Consider the following 20,907-nt stretch of genomic DNA (forward strand, 5'->3'; position numbering starts at 1 on the left):
GTAAAGGAGTCATCTGGGACTCAATGGCAGAGTACATGGAGTTCACCTGATGCACGGCTCTTTGTACACAGCCTCAGCAGTCAACACCCAGAGGACTCCCAGGCCAGCTGCAAGAAAGTCCATGTTTGTGGTGCTGCCTGTATCTGCAGGCCCAGCCCACCACAGGCTCATCCACTCAGAGACACCAAGGTCTCCCTCTGTCACGCCCCTGCCCCACCTGGGAGTCCTCATGCCTAGCTGCTCTTTGAGGTCTCTTCTTTCTTTCTGTGGCGCCACACACTAAGCCAGCAGACACCAAAAAGAAATGAGAATGGGATTCTGGTCTCCTCTCTCCTCATCCTCCTGCTCACCCCCACCTCTCACATTCCCCATATCCAAAAGCCCAGCTGCAGCACAACCTGGAATCCATAGAGGAAAGGAGGAGGCCTCCCTCCACCCTCTCATCCCTATGGTGTGGGATGGGAGGGGGCACTTAAGTCAGCTCATCCCGGGCAGGGAGCACACCCTCTAGCTTGGTGGGCATTTCTAGGGGCTAGAGAAAGAAGTACCAGGAAACAACCCTGTGCTCCAGGTGGCTGCTGCCGCCTTTTGGGAACCAGGGGATGAACAGCAGGTTCCTGGTCTCCTGAAAGAGAACACCAAATCCAGCTCCCTTGCCCTCCCTGGGAAATGGAAAGGGCCTGGCTGGGTCTCAAGTGAGGCAGCATCTCCCTCTGTGGGCAGCAGATTGCACCTGCTCTGACCTGCAGCTCCACCCCCTCTCTGGGCCTGTCTTCCCTGCTGCCCAATTTTGGCCCCAGCTGTCACTGTGGCCCCCTAGCACTGTGGCTCTGGGTTGGACACCAGCAGGGCTCCACCCACAACCAGGCTGTGGAGGAGCCATGTGGCTGAACAGGATCCAATTGAAAGGCTCAATTCTGCCAAAAGTCGACTTGTGGAGCTGGTGTTTGGGGCACTGCTGCAAATCACCCACACCACATGAAACCCACACAGGGGACCAAATTGCGTAAAGCCACTCTTGCTTGACCACACCCAGTTTCTTTTTTTTTTTCTTCTCTCTTTTTCTTTCTTTCTGCTTTGTTGTTGTTGTTGTTGTTGTTGGTACCAGGGATTAAACTCAGGGGCACTTAACCACTAAGCCACATCCCCAGCCCCTTTTTGTGTTTTATTTAGAGACATGTTTTGGTTAGGGTCTTATTGGGTTGCTGAAGCTGGCTTTGAACTCAGGATCCTTCTGCCTCAGCCTCCCAAGCTGCTAGGATCATGCCCAGTTTCTTATATGAGAACTGTCTGGGCAAAGCAGGAAACCCTGGGACCAAGCCTAGGTCCACAGAACCGACAGAGCCAGAGGTTTCCAAATTCTGCACTTCTCCACTGCTACCAAACCCACAAGACTCACCAGAGGGGGGCTGGGCCTCTGCAACTGAGGCCTCCCAGGCTCAAGTCCTTGGGCTGATAGCTTTCTGGAGGTTGAGAGACTCTGGTGTTGGGGTCACCGATGCTGAATTCTCCATGATGCGTGCCCAGACAAGGAGTCCTGGCTTGTGTGCTGGAAGCTCATGCAGAAATTTCTGACTCGGCCAAGTGGATGTGCCTATTGAGTATGATCCTGTGTGCACAGGAGCTAGATGAGGTGGGGAACAATGGAGGGATTCCAACGTTCATCTCGTTGGCAAGGTCTCTCTCAATCAGCTCCAAGCAAGGAGGTAGAGCTGAGTGAGGCAGAAGCATGGTAGGTGGGAGTGTGGGGGGCACACTGAGAATGGTCAGACCCCCCCCCCGGGGAAGAGCTGGAGGGAGGAATGAGGATGCAGATGAGACTAACACCCAAGATGTGAAGCCCAAACTGTAACTGGTCATCATCTGACCAAGTTAGCCTCCACACCCTCTTTCCTTCCCAGTCCCTCAAGGCAGCAGGCAGGAAATGCACAAAATGTGATTAGCAGGGACCAGCACGTACCAGGTACATTCTTGATGTCTTCCCTGTCTACAGAGACCCCTAGTTGACATTCCAATGGCAGTGGACTCCCAAAGACATCCCCTGAGCAAGGGGCAGAGGGAACAAGGGCAAGCAAGTGTAGGCCAGGGGAGGAAGAGGGAGCAATGAGAGGAGGAAGACGATGAAGGCCTACTCACTTGGGCCTGTGGGACTGCATCTCTATTTGGTCCATTATCATCATGGGCCACTGGCTGGATTCCCATGTATCCTTAGGTCCAGATCTGTCCCCAGTGCCACCGTGCTTGGAATGTTTGGGTCCCAATGGTTCCAAGGGATATCTTTTGGAACTCCCAAGCAGTGGACCCCATGAGATTGGGGGGAAAGTGGTTGGTTCCAGGAGAGCTGCCTTGTGTTTCTTACTCCCTTGGAGGGAAGGTCCATCCCAGAGTAACTTCTGAGTCACCCCCTAGTGATTTCTTCTCCTGGATGTCCTTCCAAGGAGTGGTGGTAGCAGGCCTTTGAGCAAGGCTCTGGGTATGCCCCCTGCAGTATCTGGTGGACCTCCTGCATTGCTGGGCCTGCTCCCTCCCTTGACCCAGAATATGCTTTCCATTTTCTTGGAGGAACAGGCTCCCAGGTCTCCGAAGGCCTGCCTTTCCATGGTGAGGTGAGTCCACGGGGAGCAGAGGTGTTCAGAGGGCCCGACATGTGAATGAAATTCCCCCTGGCATAGACACCTGAGTGTGTCCTTGTCTCCTGATTCCCTGGGGCTGCTGGACCAGGCCTGGCCTCCTCCTTGGGGGCAGATGCTCACCCTCATCAACTGTATCTCACTGAACTCATTTGAAGACTCAGGACAGAAGAGGGCCGCTGGGCTTCCCCACTGCCCTTCATCCTACTTTTGGTGCTCCTCTTGGGTTTCCCAACCCATTCCCCCTCAGGCCCACTGGGGTGGTTCAGAGGCCAACAGAGGTCTGCTGCACTTCCAATTTCCTCGAGGTCAGTGTGTATCTATCTCCCCGCTGGGATCTGCCTCTCCTTCCACCCAATGGGCATAGAATTTGGAGGCAAAGAATTCAGGGCATGGGTGTCTGTGGGCATGCCGGGGCTCCAAGCAGGTGAGCGGGTGCAGGATATCCACAGGCTCCACAGGGAGGGGCACAAAGTCCATATCATTCCCTTTCTCATGAACCTGGAATCCAGGCTTGCCTTCCCAGCCTAGAAGCAGCACCCCTCCTCCCTCTATCTCCTCCCACTGGGCCTCCAAGTCGAACTCATAGCCCTCGGTGTCTGAAAGGAGGCTCTTGCCCTCCCCACTTCACAATGGTCCCAATTTGAGGCAAACTGGGCCCAGGGCCTTCCCCATATGTCTCTAGCATCTACAAGACAGACACCTACGGACACCTAGGAGCTTCTCACTGCCTGTTCCAAAACTGTCTCCGTGAACTGAAGCCTCATCAGTGGAGCTCATGTCACTGGTCCCAGCACCAAGGTTTGAGGGGAGAGAGTCACCAGAGTCACAGCAAGAGCAGCTAGTGCTTTCAGAACTCCATCACCACAGACAAGGCAGGAGATCCTCTCAAACACAGCCTGGCTTCCCGTGCCTTGGGTGCCCACATGGCTGCCTTCTCATTGGTCCTCCCCCAGCCAATCAGCACACCCCTTTCTGGGGCATCCCTCCAGGCCCTCAACAACAGCACTGCCGTGGATCTCTGGTTATATTGGCTCTTGGCAAGCCAGTTCAGACTGTGGGGTGGCGTCGTAGGTGCAGTACCAACGCCCACCTGCCATTTCCTGTCCCAGCTTTTCTTTTTTTAAAGCTTCTGACCTACAGAGGAATTGCAAGCAAAGAGCGAGGAGGCCCCATATATATCCTTCATCTGGACTCGCCAGTTGTTAACACTACATCCCATTAGTTTCATCGTGTCACGGGTTTTGGGTTTTTGAGTATTTTGAATTTTATCCCATTAAATTTCATTTATTCATTGTTTCTGGCAGGGATTGAACCCAGAAGTGTTTTGCTAGTGAGCACATCCCCAGCCCTTTTTTATTTTTGACACAGGGATTTGCTAGGTTGCTTAGGACCTTGCTAAATAGCTGAGGCCGGCTTGGAACAAGTGATCTTGTCTCAGCCTCCCAAGCCGCTGGGATTACAGGCATGGGCCATGGAGCCTGACCTCATTTTACATTTTCAAGGGGTGGAGTCTTGCTGCATTTCCCATCCTGGTCCTGAACTCCTGGGCTCCAGCTGGCCTCCTGCCTCAGCCTCCTAAGTAGCTGAGACTATTGGCGAATACCACTGAGCCTATGCGAGTGTGTGCTTTTTAACCAATATACCAAATCGTTTGTGTTACTTGAAGACATTATGATACACCATCTCTGAATATGTCACCATATTTCTCAGAATTGTCTCATACAAAACCTTAGTGGAATTAACACACTGAGAAAGTTTAACCTTGAGGTGATATTGACTTCTAGTATAGGTCTCCATGAAATATTTTCTGATTGCCCCAATATCAGTGTTGCTTCTAAAACCCCTCTTTCCAATCACAGGCTCATGCAATTCATTTGTCTTTCAAATTCTTTAGTCTCTTTAAACTAGAACATGACCCCAGATCCTTTGACTTTCATGTCAGTGAGATTTTGGAAGACTGAGTGCAGTTGTTTTGCAGCAAGCACTCATGTCTGATGGCTCCCTCCTGTTTAAATTCAGGTTAGGCATTATGGGCATTTGGCCCAGTTGCTTCTGGGTCTGTGGTAAAGAAGCACATCATGGTGGGGACATATGACAGTGGAAGCCAATCCACCTCATAGTGATCATTGCATGTGAGTAACATGCTCAATTTGTGAAAACTTCTTCGCTTCTACGAAGAGCCGCTGTCAAGCTCAAACTCCACCAGGTGCAGAGGGAGCTCATGGTTAGAGCTTCTGGGACCCAGGCCTCATGGAGCACCATTGCATACTCCCTCCTGTGCCCACAGGATCCCTGGGCCGATACCCAGCCCCTGGGAGAATGACTACTTCTCATGTGACCATGGGTCCCGGGGCCCAGTGCCCACCAGTTCTGGCCACTCCTGGCCTAGAGTCCTACCCCAGACCAGCTGAGCCCACCCCTCTACCAAACCCCACCTGATCATGAGATTCTGGGTTTCACCTTGTCCCTTGGCTGGTGACCACATGCTGAACATGTGGTCAGCATGATGTTCCAGCTCATTCCATTGTGAAGGAACCAATTTCCTGCTGTGGTGCTGCACGGAGAGAAAACATATCAATCACATCCAGGTTTGGTGGGTTGTGAGAATTATTTAAATACAAAGGTGTATTATTGTTCTAAACAACACCCTCTATCTTTGCAAAATATGCAGGTGGAGAACTGTGACACATATGTACACGTTTAGTGAATAAATTTCAAGGACACCGATACAGAATCACACAGTCCCTGGTCATAGAAGCGAGCACTCCCAGGATCCCTGTATACTCCTGGGGTGTCCTTGTGTGATCTCATCTCTCTTACCCCTCCAGGAAAAGACACACATCCTTTCTTGTGTGATCATTCTTTGTTCACTGTTCTTCATGGCATTCATATCTCATGTGTACACCATAATGACATAGTTTGGTGTTGCCTGTTATTTACTTTGTAGAAGTGGCATTACAGATCATGTCCACATTGTTTGCTTCTTGCATTCCACATGAAGACTTCACCTCTGAACATGTGAATTTGGGTTGTCTATCTGAATTCCATGTGGCGGTGTTGAGTTGGTAGAGATCTGACTCTGGACGTGAGAAAAAATATGGATATGGGAGTCATCGTGGTATCAATGGCTTCCTTTTCAGGGTCCACTCTGGAGACAGAAATCACACCAGTTTTTATTTAATTGTGGTAAGAGTAACATAACTTAAAATTTGTCATCTTAATCATTTTTCTTGATCAGTTCAGTATTTTAATTTATTCATGTGACTGTGTGACCAGTCTCCTGAACTTCTTATTTACAAAACTAAAACATAAGTCCATTAAACAACAACTCTCACTTTCTTGTGCCTCCAACCTCTGAATATCAATATAGCACTTTCTGTGTTTCTATTTCACTCTTTCAGACACTTCATATAAGTGCAATCACATACTATCTGTCGTTTTTTGACCGACACATTTCAAACACAATGTCTTCCTCTCTGAGGATCCACTATAGGTTTTTTTTTTTTTTCAGTTGTAGTTGTGCCATTTCACGTTGCCACCAATAGCTGATATGAGTTTCAATTTATATATGTCCTCACCAACATCACCCAAGTTTTTTATGGAATTCATTTTACTTTTTTGTTTATTCTTTTTCTACTTCATTGTTACATAATTCAATTTAAATTTGAAATTGTACATATTTATACTGGACAGTGTGATGTTTTCAAATATTATAGTTTGTGAATACCTAAACTGAGCTGATAACATAACATATAACATATCCTCCTCTGGCTCCTCCGCCACCCCCTCTGTTACTCCTACTCCTCCTCCTCCTCCTCCTCCTCCTCCTCCTCCTCCTCCTCCTCCTCCTCCTCCTCCTCCCCCCTTCTCTTCATAGTCCAAGGATTTCATGGAAAATATTCTTATAAAGTGTTCCCATAGAGATTTTGAAATTTACAATACATTTTAATTAACTGTCATCAATATGATACACAACAGAGCTCTCCAACTTATTACACCTAAGTGCAATTTTGTATTATTTGTGCAACCGCTCCCAGTATTCTCACTGGTCCTAGTCCCTGGTACCACTCTTCTGCTCTCTTTTTTTTCATTAGATTGGATATTCAAATTCCACATATAACTGAGAATGTGAGTATCTGCCTTCCTGTGCCTGGTGTCTTTGACTTAACTGGATATCCTCCAGGTTCAAACAGGCTGTCACAAGTTACAGGGATTCCCTTCTAAAGGCTGAGTAGTATTCTATCCTGCACAAGTATACGTGTTTTTCTTTGTCCATTTATCCATTGATGGGCACATAACTTGATTCCATGTCTTGACTGTTATGAGTGGTACTGCGATGAACAAGGATATGCAGGTGTCCCTTTGAAAGTGATTTCATTTACTTTTGGTTCATGGAAAAGATTATTAAAAAGTACACCTAGTAGTGGCTTTGCTAAATCATGTGGTTTTTTTAGTTATGAGTTCTTGAAGTACATATGCAATGTATTCCATGATGGCTGTATTGATTACATTCCCACCAACAGTATGCAGGGTCCCTTTCCTCCATGTCTTTAAAAAAACTTATAATCTTTTGTTGGTTTTTGTCCTGCCCCTTCTCCTCCTCCTCCTCCTCCTCCTCCTCCTCCTTCTCATTTTTTTTTTGGACGTGTAAATGAACCCAAGACCTCATGGTAGGCAAGCACTGTACCACATAGCGACATCCCCAGCTCTTTTATAAAATTGTATTTGGAGACCTGATCTCATTAAGTTGCCTGGGCTGGCCTTGAAATTGTCATCCTCCTCCCTCAGCCCCCAAAAGCAGCTGGGATTAAAAGCATGTGCCAGGGTATCCAGCTCTTTCATCTCTTTCATAAGAGCCTTCTACTAGGTAGTAGGGGGATATTCTATTGTGATTTCAATTTGCATGTTCCTGATGAGGGATGTCACTGAGCATTTTTTCATATACTTCCTGGTCATCAAAGTGGTCTTTCATGAATCTCTATTCAAGTCCTTTGTCCATTCTTTTTAGTCAGGTCATTTTCTTTATCTTGATATGTTTGAATTTTATATATATATATGATATTAGCCCCTTAGCAGATATAATTAAATAGTATTCATTGTTTCCATTGGTTTGTCTCTTAACTTTGCTTATTGTTTCCTTGGGTGTGAAAAAGATTTTGAGGTACTCTCAGTCCATTTCTGTTTTTGTTGCCCATGCTTTTGGGGTCTTAGAAAATCTTGCTTTCATGAACTAATGCCATGGAGATCCCCCCACCCCCCATCTCTACTTTAGTTTTATAGCTTAAACTTTTTCTTGAATTTAAGTCCTTCATCCATTTTGGGTTGATTTTCCATACAGTGTGACATAAAGGTTGAATTTAATTCTCCCACACATGAAGAGCCAGTTTCCCAGCACCATTGACTGAGGACACTACCCTTCCCCTTTCGTGTGTTCTCGGAATCTTTGTCAAAAATGCCTGTCTGCATGTGGTCTTCTCTGTGTGTATACCTGTGTCCAAATTTCCTTATATGGATAGCAGTCATACTGGCATAGGCCCACTCTAATGACCTCATTTTAACTCCATTACTCCTTTAAAGTCCCTATCTCCATATTGTCATAATCTATGATGCTGGGGTTAGGGCTTCACCATACAATTATTGCCAGAGGGGGGGTTATAGGGAGCAGACTGAGGAATGTGTAAAAGGATTCTTATTGATATAATTGGAAAGCTAATAAGGCAGTGAAAGTTATACGCTCAAGATGCAGAGAAGGAGGGTTCTCAGAATTCTGAATCCCATGTTTGGATATGGCTTTATTCTGGGGGTGTCTGATAACTGCAAAAGTGGCAGCTGAAAGTTTGTGAACATGGGCAGAGCTTCCATACACTAGAACAATGGTTGGACAAAACGTAGAATACAAGACCTGCCAAGAAGGTTGGCAGGATCTTCTCCCCCATATTTTGGTTTGCAGTCCGAAGAGCTACACCCTAGCATTTAGGGATATGCAAAGTATACCAGATCTAAAAGAAAGGAAAGCCCACCTTCAAATCATCTGAAGCTTGCAAATGGACAGGGAGGCAGAGAGGGAAGAGGAAGAGGAGAAGGAAGAAGAAATAACAAAAGAAATTAAAGCCTCTTCCACTCTCTGCACATGGCGACTGTGCTGTGGCACTCCTTCAATGCTTAACTTGTTCATTTTCACCTCTACCTGGGCCTTATGCTTTCCACATGCATTGAGGCCAGATATCAGTCAGAGGTGAAACCTTAGGGTCTTTTCAGGACTTTGCTATGCACACGACTTGCCCTGCACATGCAAGTGGTTTTCTGAGATCCCCAGTAATCATGGGAGTTTTGAGTGCCCTAAGATCCCTCGGTCCCCCAGTTTCCACCCTAAATTTTCAGCAGTCTCGAATGCCTCAAACATAATATTTTACTGGAAGTTGCAGCAGTTAGCCTACATTTTATTGTATTCAAGAATTATTTGCCTGCTCTCCTGCCCTGGGTGAGTTCTGAGTAAGATGCACTGGTCCTTCAGCTGGCCCTCAGACAGACCAGAAAGGACAAACACAATTCTCGAGATGTGTCTAGACGGCTCTCTTGGAAGACAGAGACCAGAGTCTCACACCAAGGATGTGGATGGCAGTATACAGGGTTGCCACTGAGCTAGGTAGGGGCACAGAGCAAGGATAAGGGAGAAAACCGCTATTGTTTGCAACCTTTTTAAACCTGCCTCTGTCTTGGTTCCACATTGGCTTAGTTATTGTAGATATTGACCATTTTCCAGATTTCTGACAATGATGATTGTGATAATTTTTTTCTTGATTTCTGATGTTTCTTTGGAGTCCCTCAGAGCTACCTGCTTCACCAATGATGCTGATTTACTCATGCCAGCTTAAATTTTTTGTTCTTGTTTTGGTTTTGGTTTTGGTTTTGGCATGGGTGATTGAACCAAGAGGATCACTAAGCCACATCTCCAGCCCTTCTTATTTTTTTTTTTTCTTATTTTGAGACACGATGCCAGTAAGCTGCATAGGGCCTCGGTAAGTCTAGTTTTAAACTTGCAATCCTCCTGCCTCAACCTCCCAAACCGTTGGGATTACAGGTATGACCCACTGCAACCAGCTTCTCTGCTGAGATTTTGAAATGTTGACAAATAAACTCAATGCAGAAAGCAAAGTCTTTCCTAAATGGCAGCATAATATTTGGGTATCCATATACAAACAACAACAACAACAACAAAAAAAAAAACAGCAAAAGAATAAAGCCTGGATCTCAACATTGCACCTTATATAAAACTACACAACTTTAAGTTGTATGAATCATGGGTCAAAATGTAAATGATAGACATTTTGAGAAGAAAATGCAGGAGAAAGATCATCGTGGCCTGAGTTTGGGTGAAGAATCCTTAGAAATAGCAACCAAAACCCTGTTCTATAGAAAGTCTAAGAAAAATTATTAAACTGAATTTCCTCTAAATTAAAGACTGTTTTTCTCAGAAAGACCCTGCCAAGACAATGGAAAGACAAACACAGAACAGGGGAAGATATTTGTAAGTAAAAAGTATACCGAGAATATACAAAGAACACTTATGTTCCACGATATGAGAAAAGAAAAAAAGCTACTCAATTAAAAATTGAGAAAGGGTCATATATAGACACTTCAACAGAGAGGATATACTAAAGGTAAATAAGTACATTAAAGGATAGTCAAGAACATTATCCACTAGAAAAAGACAAATTAAGACTAGAATGCAATATCACTGTACTCCTATTAGAATGACAAACATAGAAATGGTACTCCAGTACCAAGTGATGAGTAGATTGCAAAAAAGAAAAAAAAACGAACAAACAAACAAAAAAACGGGAACTCACATTATTCGGTGGAGGGAATGCAGAATGGTACATCCACTCTGCAAAAAACCTGCCACTCCTTATAAAGTTGAAACACATTTTTGTCATAAAACAGCAACCTCCCTCCTCAAGGCTTGACCTGTTCACACAAAATTTTGTGCATGCCTGTTGGTAGCAACTTTATTCATAGTCACCTAAAACCAAAAGCAATCAACAGATGAATAAATAAAAGCCATGTATCCCTATAGCAGGACAATATTCAACAACATAAAGGAAGGAACTGTTGATACGTGCAATAACAGGAGTGAATTGCAAGTGCATTATTGCTAAGGGAGAGAAGGCTGTACGAATTGGCTACATAATGTATACATTTGTTTGTAGAGCATTCTACCAAAAATAAATAAATAAATAAAAGTACAGGGACGGTAAACAGATCCCTGGTTGTCAGAGGATCAGGATACATGAGATGGTTTGGAGACGCAGGTTCAGAATGAGGGAGATTTTTGTGGTGGTGGAAACGCTGTGAGTCTTCATCATGGTGGTCGCTACAAGAACCAATCCATGTGTTAAAAATCTCACTACTGACAATAGAAGGAAGAGAGTTTTGCTGCATAATAATTTGCAATATATAACATTGAAAATTAAAAAGATGGAGCACACAGAAGTGACTGAGAATCAAAATGACAGGAAAAAATGGCACCAGCCTACTCAAAAGTCATATTGGAAGGTAGAAAGCAGTGGAGCTACGATATTCACTTCACAATGCTTGGCCAAAGTTGTTCTCCAGCTAAAATTCTGTGCCAAGCTACAACTAACTGTGAGATTAAAGGTACCTTGTGTTCAGGCAGTGTCCCAAAAGAAATTGTATCCCACATATCTTGTCTCAGGAAGTTCCTGGAGGAGAGGTCCCATCAAAAACCTGCTGTAAACCAAGAGCACATGAGTTCCAACAAAACAGGAGATACCTCCAAGGGGTCTCGCAAAGGAATTTTCTCAGTCAGGGCAAGACCTTCAGACATCAATCAAGGTTGAAGCAGGGTCTAGAAGGTTGATCTCCAAGGACAGAAAAATGCAATCGTAGAAGATTTGGAAAAGACTGTTGATAGGCTCATGAAACAAATGTGAGCTCTTGGGGGGCAGGGTGCTCATATTTCTTTCTCCCGTGGGAGGCTCCCGTAAAGATTGATTCAATGAAAGGGAAAAGGGAGAGAGGGGAGAGAGGAATTTGAGACACAGAGTGTGCAGAACCCAGTTAAGGAGGTTTCTTTTTCTGAAAAGGGGAGCAGAGAAAAATGGGATAGCTTCAAGGGAACATGGGATCACAAGAAGTATACTCCAATTAGTTCAATGATATCATGCTCCCATGGTTGCAGGAAGCTCTAACCCAAGAAAACTCATTTACAGTGAGGGGTAGAAGTCGTCAGGGTGATTAACAGGCATTTGGAAAACAGGAAAATCAGACTCACCCAAAGGCCAAAGGCCAAGTGTGTTCCTAGCTGGGGTCAAGAGGGGAGAGCTCTTCCTTCCTAAGGTATAAGCAAGTGTCTTTTTCTGAGTCCTTTTACACCAAGCTGAGACTTCTTCTGACCAGTTCCCAGGCAGTGACAGAGCGTGGCTGGTGTCCACTGCTGAAGGGCGTAGCCAACTCTATCGCACAGTTCCAGGTTGGGGCTTCACAGCAGCCTAACTGATTCTCTGTTGGGATTAAACTGCACCTGAGATTCCTATCCCACCCTGCTTTCTCCCTCCTGTCTCTTACCGGCACCAGGCCCTGCATGCAGCCCTGAAGATTCTCACTGCCTCACTGCTCCTTCCCCTCGATTCCTCTTGCCCCACAACCACCTTTCAAGTCCAGTCACGCACAGACCTCTCTGTACGTCTGGAAGGTCTGAACTAAAGACAAGTGTTCCCAGGAGAGGTCCAAGGAAAGGCAATAATCTCAGGTGTGTGGATGGCCTCTCTCACTTCAGGAATGACAAAGGGCAGGCCATCCTCGGGGCTACTTGGGCCATGCATAATCTCTAGCATGAGGTCCCCTCTGATTGCTCCATGTTTCTAACACTTGGTTACCTGGCAAGCATCCCGGGGGAGACTCTCTCTCTCGTGGGTGAGAAGATGAAGAACTGCATGGTATGGAGGGACAGACTCCTCAGGCACGGCAGTGCCAGCTGTCGACTTGTAGCCCTGTAGAGACATGAAGAGGAATGAAGGGACATTAACCAACCAGTTTAGGTCTGAGAGGAAGATCCAGAAATCTGCTCGTGTGGCTCACAAGAGGCCCTTCAATCCTACAGAAGATGAGTGGACACAACTGAGAAGCCTCGGGCCACGATGATTTCTCAGCAAGAGATGCAGGACTACAGGGGCATTTATGCTCTCAACATACACAGGTGTGTGAGTTACACAGGTCGGAGCCCTGCTTGGGAAAACCTGGGAGGCTGGAATAAGGAGAGGGGGTTTGGGGATGGATGTCCCTGAGGGAAGCCTATGAGCTTGCAACCTGCCACCTCCCCTGTGCTGAGACATGCTAGCATCCTCTTCCCACAAAGCCACAGATGCCTCCTTCAGGGGCTGCCCCCTCTTCATTTCCAGCATCCACTGCTACAGCGCAGGCTGATGAGTAACTTACACTCAGCAAGTTGCAAGGAAGACTGAGCCTGAACCAGCTGGAGACAAGGGATAGAAAGCCCTGGGGTTGGATTTTGACTGTGCTGGATCAAGGGAGCTGAAATACAAGGATGGACGAGCAAGGTTTCCTGAACGGGGACACATCCTCACATCATGGGACTCCCGGAGCTTGGAGGAGATTCACTGTCAGGGTGACCCCGAGAAGCTTTGAGAAGGTGGTGGCCCACAGGCAGCAAAGGGGAAGTGCCTGCTTTGGCAGAGGGAGGAATAAAACGCCGAGTGACGCACCCATGCCGCAGCAATATAGAAGATGTGAGGCCAGTCAGCTGACCTGGGGGCTCTGTTCCACAGTAGGGCCCAGAGCGCACACCATTTGCCATGGCCATCAGGAGTGTTCCGGTGAGGGGGCCCCAGGTCTGGTGGTTGCTCTTCTCCACATGCCCGCCAGGATGGGGGGGAGGACCATGACCCCAGGCCTAGGCTCATTACCTCCACCTGTGCAATGATGGAACCTGGCACGAGAGAGGGTGCGGGGAGGCTCTCAGACCAGCCTTATCGACCCAAGAAGTGGATGACACTGAACGAGGAAGCACCCAGAACCTGGTGGTAAGGGTGTACTGTTCCCACGCCTCGGTCCTACCCTAAAGACACTGACTGCCATGGGTGACAGTATCCTGAGGAGAAGGAGACAGCTAACATTTTAACGATGATGAAAGTAGGGCCTGAGATGACCTCGATCCTGGTGGTACTATGGGACCCCCTGTTGGGATGGGGCTTGAAAGGCCCTGGGGATCCATCCAGTCAGGATCGCAGTGAGGTGACTGGGTGCCTGGATCAACCCTAGTCCTTTCTCCTGTCCTCGAGTGGATGGTCGTGAAAGATAACACTTGACCATCAGACCCAAAACTGCCCCCCTGGGTGACTAATCTGAACAGTTAGAGCTACCCTGCTGGGGAAGACCTTATGGAAACCGTGAAACCGGCCCCCACCTCAGCTCAAGAAATTAAGTCCAATCCAACATAGGTTCCTGGAGGGGGGTGGGGCTGTGTTCAGCAGAGATTTGCGCTACCAGTAAAGAACTAAGGGACGCAGGGGAAGGGGACATAGGAGAGCCACAGGGATAAAGAGAGTGGAGTAGGTTGTCAAAGTTCTAGAACTATCTGTGTGGGACAGGGAAGGAAGAAGGCAGTGGAAATGAGGAGAGGGACATGGCAGGCATCAACTGGATGGGTGATGTAGAAAGAACATTTTGTGATACTTTTTGTTATCCCTGTTGGCATGCCTGAAAGAGTCCAGCATGTCTTCACAAGTCATTTTTTTTCTAGTTCTTTGCTTTTCCTTTTTGTTGTTTTTTTTTTTTGTTGTTGTTGTCGCTGTTATACCCAACATTAGGATTCATTTTGACATAATTATAAAACCATGGAATATAATTTGCTCTAGTTCAGTCCCCAGTACTCCCCGTTCCCTCCTCCTCCCTCCCCCCACTACATTTATGTTTCTGCTATATACTTTTAGTTTGTGTTATTGTTGCTGTTGTTGTTAGTGTCTTGTGGATATACATGATGGTGAGATGAGATTCACTGTGGTATATTCATAACTGCATAGGTACGTTAGGTCAGATTCCTCCTACTGTTCTTCCCTTATACCGTCTCTCCCCGCTCCCCATCAATACCCTTCATCTAGTCCACAGATCTTTCTGCTATTTTGATGGAATCCTTCTGCCTCCTTTTCCCATTCTCCTCCCTGCCTCATTACGGACTAGCTGCCATGTATCAGAGAAAACATATGACCTTTGACCTTTTGGTCCTGGCTTCTTTCACTTAGCATGATAGCCCCAGTTCCATCCTTTAAGCAGCAAATGCCATAGTTTCATCCTTCTTCATGGATGAGTAATACTCCACTGTGTGTGTGTGTGTGTGTGTTTATACACACACACACACACACACACACACCACGTTTCCTCCATTCATTCACATGTTGAAGAGCACTAGTTTGGTTCCGTAGCTTGGCTATTGTGAATTGTGCCACAAAGTCAGTGATTGTGTGGGTATGGCTGGACGTGGGTGACTGCAGATGTGTGGTGGACCCAATCTGCCCTGCTGTGGAACCTTCTCCGGGAGGGAAGGCATCACGGGTGCAGATTCAGAAAAGTTGGGCCTTTGACATCCTCTAGCCAAGAGGCATTCACACACTCCAGGCCTCTATTGGAGAGCAGTCAGAATAGGACATGAGGGCGAGGCAAGGAAAGACAGGTGAACCGAGACTGGCAGGTGTGAAACTAATCGGGGGTCAATGGAGTAGGAATGGCATGGCAAGCAAGGGAAATTCTAGCACTCCAGGACCTTATGGAAAATAAGGAAGGGATTGCTCCCCAGATACCAGACTGCACGGATTGGGGAAGCTGGGAACCAGTAGTCTGACTGAAATTTGGCTCCCCACCACCACTGGTAGGGCTTCCTTGTGTGTCCGTTCGGGCCCCTTTAGTACATATTTTCACATACGCTTATGTGTGTTCTCACAGGAAAGCGAGGACTGGTTTGGGCTTTCAAATTTACAAATGTGTACCCAAATCCACGTGTTGTTCTACAACTTGGCATGTGCAGCCACGAGACTATTTTTGGAATGTATTAACAGAGCCTGGTGCATCTCTTTGGACTTCCTCATTTTCGTCTACTGGATGCATGTGTCACACGGCATTCCTGCATCCCCTGACCAATGGGAGTACAGAGCATTCCCAGATTGTTCCCTGCACCAGCTTCCTTGTGTGTGTGTCTTTGTGCACTACACATACCAGCTTTTCTCCAGATGATGTGCCCAGCCCTTGCTGAAATTACTCTAAGTTTGTTTCCTTGCGTTAGAAAGGCAGCATTAGTCGTTACCTAAACCTAGGACTGTCGCGAGGATGAGTTAATATTTTATCTACGGTGCTTAGAAAAGTGCTGGCACACAATGAAATTTCTAGAATTGGCACTCTGCTCATTCTATCAAAGCACTCTTCCCAATGGCTCTGCCCCACCTGCACCCCAGGGGAAGTCAAAAGCACCGTTTTGTTCATAACCTCTTCCACCCATGGAACAGTAAAGTCCTTTCATTGTTGTAAACCTGGTATGTGAAAAATGGTTTGTGATTTAATTTGTATCTTCAGGATCAGTGATGGTTAGGACCTCTTGGGGTCATTGGCCACAGGGATTCCCGCATTAACTGGTGGTGGGAGTAGAATAGGGTCTGAGAGAGGTGGGCAAACAACAGACTGCCAATAAAGTGCCCTGGGCACACATCCACGTGCTGCTTTGATTACCTATGGTAATCGAGCAGTAGAGAGAGATCCCCCTCAGATGGCCAATCACAGAACAATTGCTGTCTGGCCCTTCATGAGGGGGGGGGGGAGCAGGAGGACCACTGATCACTGACTGTGGACTTCCTCGCCTACTTTCCTATCTGGCCTGCTGTTTTCCTGGGCAACAGGGGCTTGCAAATCCTTTCTGGGCTGGGTGCTCCACATACATCATTAACTGAATCCTCACCGGCTGCCGAGCCAGGTGGTATTATGTCCCTCATTTTACAGATGGAAAACCAAGGCTCAGAGATGAGATTCTCAATAGGAAAAGAGGCTCGAGACCACAGACAGCAGGACAGGAAACGGAGGGAGGGTGCCCACACAAGCGGACCCCACGGCCCAAAGTGGCTTGTCAAGAACCTGTACAACTTGGGCTCTGCAGCAGTCCAAGCGCCCTCGCCCCTATTGGCGAGGGCCCAGAGGGACGACCCAACAAACAACGCTCTGGTTGGCCGGGGCTGGACCAATGGGAAGGCTGCGACCTGGGCATCAAAGGCGCGGGAAGCCACTCGGTGTTTGAGGCGATCGCGTGCCTTGCCAGTGGTGACGGAGTTCTAGAAAGCCTAGCTGTTCCCGCGGTGGCTCTGGCTACGGTCTCTCCTCAAACCTGGCTGAGTAGACTGGTGACATGAGTTCTGCCGATGAGGCTTCTGTTCATGGGGACGGTTTTAGCCAGGAGGGTGGGAAGCCCGCAGGTGTCCGTCCTGCAGGCCGTGGAGCCCCACGGAGCCGGGCCCAGGGCCTTGATTTGGGGCCGCCACGGAGCGGGGAGGGTGAGGGCAGCCTTCCAGACCCCGAGGCTTATGAGTTGGAGTTGGAGGCCCCGTGGGAGGAGATCCAGGCAGGAAGGGCAATGATTCGCGGCCACGAAGGCAGGCCTGGCTCCTTGGCTGACGAGAAGGGGGACGCTCTGGACTTTGTGCCCCACCTCGCTGTGGAATCTGTGGCCGTTGTGCAGCAGCTGACAGGCCGGGAACACCGGGGCACTCGCAGATACCCGTCCCCGGAAAGCTTTGCCACCGAACTGTCCGCCATTTGGACGGATGCAGAGGCAGGCTTCAGCGCCAGAGGCTCGCTGTCCAGGAGCTGTGTGGAAGCGCCACAGGCCTCTGCCGCCCCGCTGAGCCACCCCAGTGGGCCCGAGGGGAGCCGGGCCTGGGGGAAGCCCAAGAGAGGCACCAAAAGTCGGATGGTGGGCAGCGGGGAAGCCCAGCATCCCTCTTGTGACCCTGAGTCTTCAGATGAGCTCAGTGAGATACAGCTGATGAGGGTGAGCATCTGCCCCAAAGGAGGAGGCCAGGCCAGGTCCTGCAGCCCCAGGGAACCCGGAGACCCAGCCAGACGCTCGAGTGTTCGTAGCAGGGAGAATTTCCTTCACATGCCGGGCCCTCTGCCGACCTCCGCTCCTCGAGGACTCCCCTCAGGCATGGACAGGCAGGCCTTGGGAGAGCTGGAAGCTGGCTCCTCCAAGAAAATGCAAAGCATGCTCTGGGGCAAGGGAGGGAGCAGGTCCAGCAACCCGGGAGCTCCTCCTCCTCCTCCTCCTCCTCCTGCTGCTGCTGCCACTCCTGCTGCTGCAGGGGCCCTACCCAGGGCCACTCCTTCTAAGAAGAAGGCCATCCAGGAGAAGAAATCCCTGGGGGGTGGCGCAAAAGTTAGCCTGGGCAGGGCCTTCCCTTCATGGGGGCAGAGACTCAAGGCAGCTCCCCTGGAACCAGCCACATTCCCCCCAATCTCAGGAGTTCCACTGCTTGGGAGGTCCAAGAGGTATTCCTTGCTGCCTCTGGGGCCCAAACAGTCCAAGCACAGTGGCATTGGGAAGAGATCTGTGGCTAAGAAGACACGGGAGTCCCAGCCTGTTGCCAGGGAAGATAATGACCCAAATAGAGATGCAGTCCCACAGGCCCAAGTGAGTAGACCCTCCTCCCCCTGCCCCTCTCCCTCCTCCTCCCTCTGCTCTTCTGCTCTACCAGGCTGCGTTTCTTTGCCCTTGCTCCCTGGGCCCTTTGCTCAGGGGTTGTCCATGGGAGCCCACTGTCATTGGGATGCCATATTTGGGGGGAGGGTCTCTGTAGTTGTGGCAGACATCAAGAAAGTACATGGTAAGCGTGACTCCATCTTGGTCACACTTTGTGCATTTCCTGCCTCCTTCCCAGACAGGGGCTGGGATGGGAAGTGGGTCTGGCCGCTAACTTGGTCAGCGCCCCCCCGACCCTTACAGTTTGGGCTGCACGGATTGGTGTTTAGTCCCATCTGCCTCCTGATTCCTCCCTCCCAGCTCTTCCCTCAGAGGTGCCTGACCTTTCTCAATGCTCCCATGCTTCTCCCTGACTCAGCTCTACCTCCAGGCTTGGGGCTGACTGAGGGAGACAGTGCTGACGATGGGACCATTTGACTCCCCCCCACACACACCCGAGCCCCTATATGCGCATCATCACCCTCAACAAGCACACCCGTTAACCTGACTCAGTGAGATATTTCTGTGTCAGCTTCCAACACAGAGGCCAGGGTCGCCTGGTCTGGGCATGCATCGTGGAGAATTTGGTAGTGGTGACCCCAGCACCAACAACCCCCAATCTTCAGGAAGCTCCCAGCTTTTGGACCTGAGCCCGGGGGACCTCACTCCAAGAGGCCCTGCCACCTCTGGTGAGTCTTATGGGTTTGATAGCAGGGGAGATGGGTGTGGGAGGAAAAACTGGCTCTGTCACTTGCTGCCAGGCTTCCCTGCCTTTCAGCAGAACAAGGCCTTCCCTGTTGGGTCCTGTTCAGCCACATGGCTCCTACCAGGGGCTGGCTGTGACTGCAGCTCTGCTAGTGTCCAACCCAGAGCCACAGTGCTTAGGGGTCCACAGTGGCATTTGGGGCTGACACTGGGCAGCAGGGAAGTCAGGCCCAAAGAGAGGGGTGGAGCTGTGGGGCAGAGCAGGCGCAACTTGCTGCCTCACTTTAGACCCAGCCGGGCCCTTTCCACTTCACACCTTGGCTGGGGAGCTGGATTTTGTGTTCTCTTTCAGGTGACCAGGAACCAGCCATTCGTCACCCATTTCCAGAAAGGCAGCAGCAACCACCTGGAGCACAGGGCTGTCCCCGGGTACTGCTTTCTCTGGCTCCTAGAAATGCTGGCCCCAGCCAGGTCAATCACACACAGGAACAAAAGGCAGAAACAGAATGTTACAAACAGATTTCTCTGGGATACGAAAAGATGAAAACATGCATACTACTATAGAACCATCACTACAATATCTACAGCATTTATATCACCTCCCCAAATTCCTTCATGCCATATGGTAGTTAACCCTTCACTCAACACCCATGGCCCTTCCACTGATGCCTATTTTCTGTCCCTGTACTCTTCCTTTTCCATGTCATGTAAATGGGATCATAAAGGATTCAGCCTTTTGCGTTTGACTTCCTTCACAGGAAGACACTCAAATGTGGACTTTCCTAAGGTACCATTTGCAGTCTCTACAGCACAGTAGTGGTTACCTAGCTTCATGTCTATAATTACTTGCCAAATTGTAGGCTTGTGCTTCCTGCATGTGTCATGTTACATGTAACCTAATCTAATTTAATTTTTTGTATCGTTGTGAAGGGTTTCATTTAAGAGCAATCATTCATCCTTTAAGCAGAAGTTGAGTGATTCTTGGAAAAGTCAGGAGAGCTGTAAAAGTCAGCTGACCCCAGAGGTCTAGGGAGGGGATTGTGATTGGGGTGGAGCACACAGGAAGGTCCCGAGGCTCCCAAAGCTGTGATTCTTACTCTGAGTGGTCGTTACAGTGGACTTCCACCCTGTGCAACCACTGGACCCCATTCACACTAGTGTCACACGAAAGGTGCACCCTGGTTTCCCACATGACCACCCTAGTGGCCACAACATGCACAGTTGAACCTGGCAAACATCTGGGCTGCCTTCATCCTAGCAGGAGATGGATGATGAGGAACTATGGATGGGGAAAGAAGATCTTGGAGATTGAGGACAGATGGGCATGAAGTTGTCCAAGTTCACCCAGGAGTTTATGACAGCCAGGACTGGAATCCATGGTTGTGATTCTCCAAGACAACTCTGATGCTGTGCATGTCACCTCACACCCCAAAATGTAGCCTGCTGGACCTCCACACAGCCAGAGATGGCTGCTCTGGCTGCCTATCGCTGGCTGATACCCCTTCCACCCAGGCTGGAGTCTGGCAGGGGGTGGTGGGGTGGGAGGGGTGAGTGGTGGTGACCATCCATTGTGCCCACAGATTAAAGCTCTTTGTTGGAAATGAACGAGTAGGAGTCCACACACCTGGTCAGGTGGGATTTCACTCCAAGGTTCATCTGCAATTAGGCACATGCACAAGGTTCAGGCCAACCTTCAGAACTCACTGAGTGGAGCAGCATGAAGAGGCAGGATGCAGCCTAGGGCTCTCCAAGCCAGCCTCACATCCACTCTGGCTGGGAGAAGAGGATACAGGGAAAGGGGGTGCACTGAATGAGAGA

Source organism: Spermophilus citellus (genome assembly GCF_964194105.1).
Source record: "Spermophilus citellus genome assembly, chromosome: X".
Classification (NCBI taxonomy): Eukaryota; Metazoa; Chordata; class Mammalia; order Rodentia; family Sciuridae; genus Spermophilus; species Spermophilus citellus.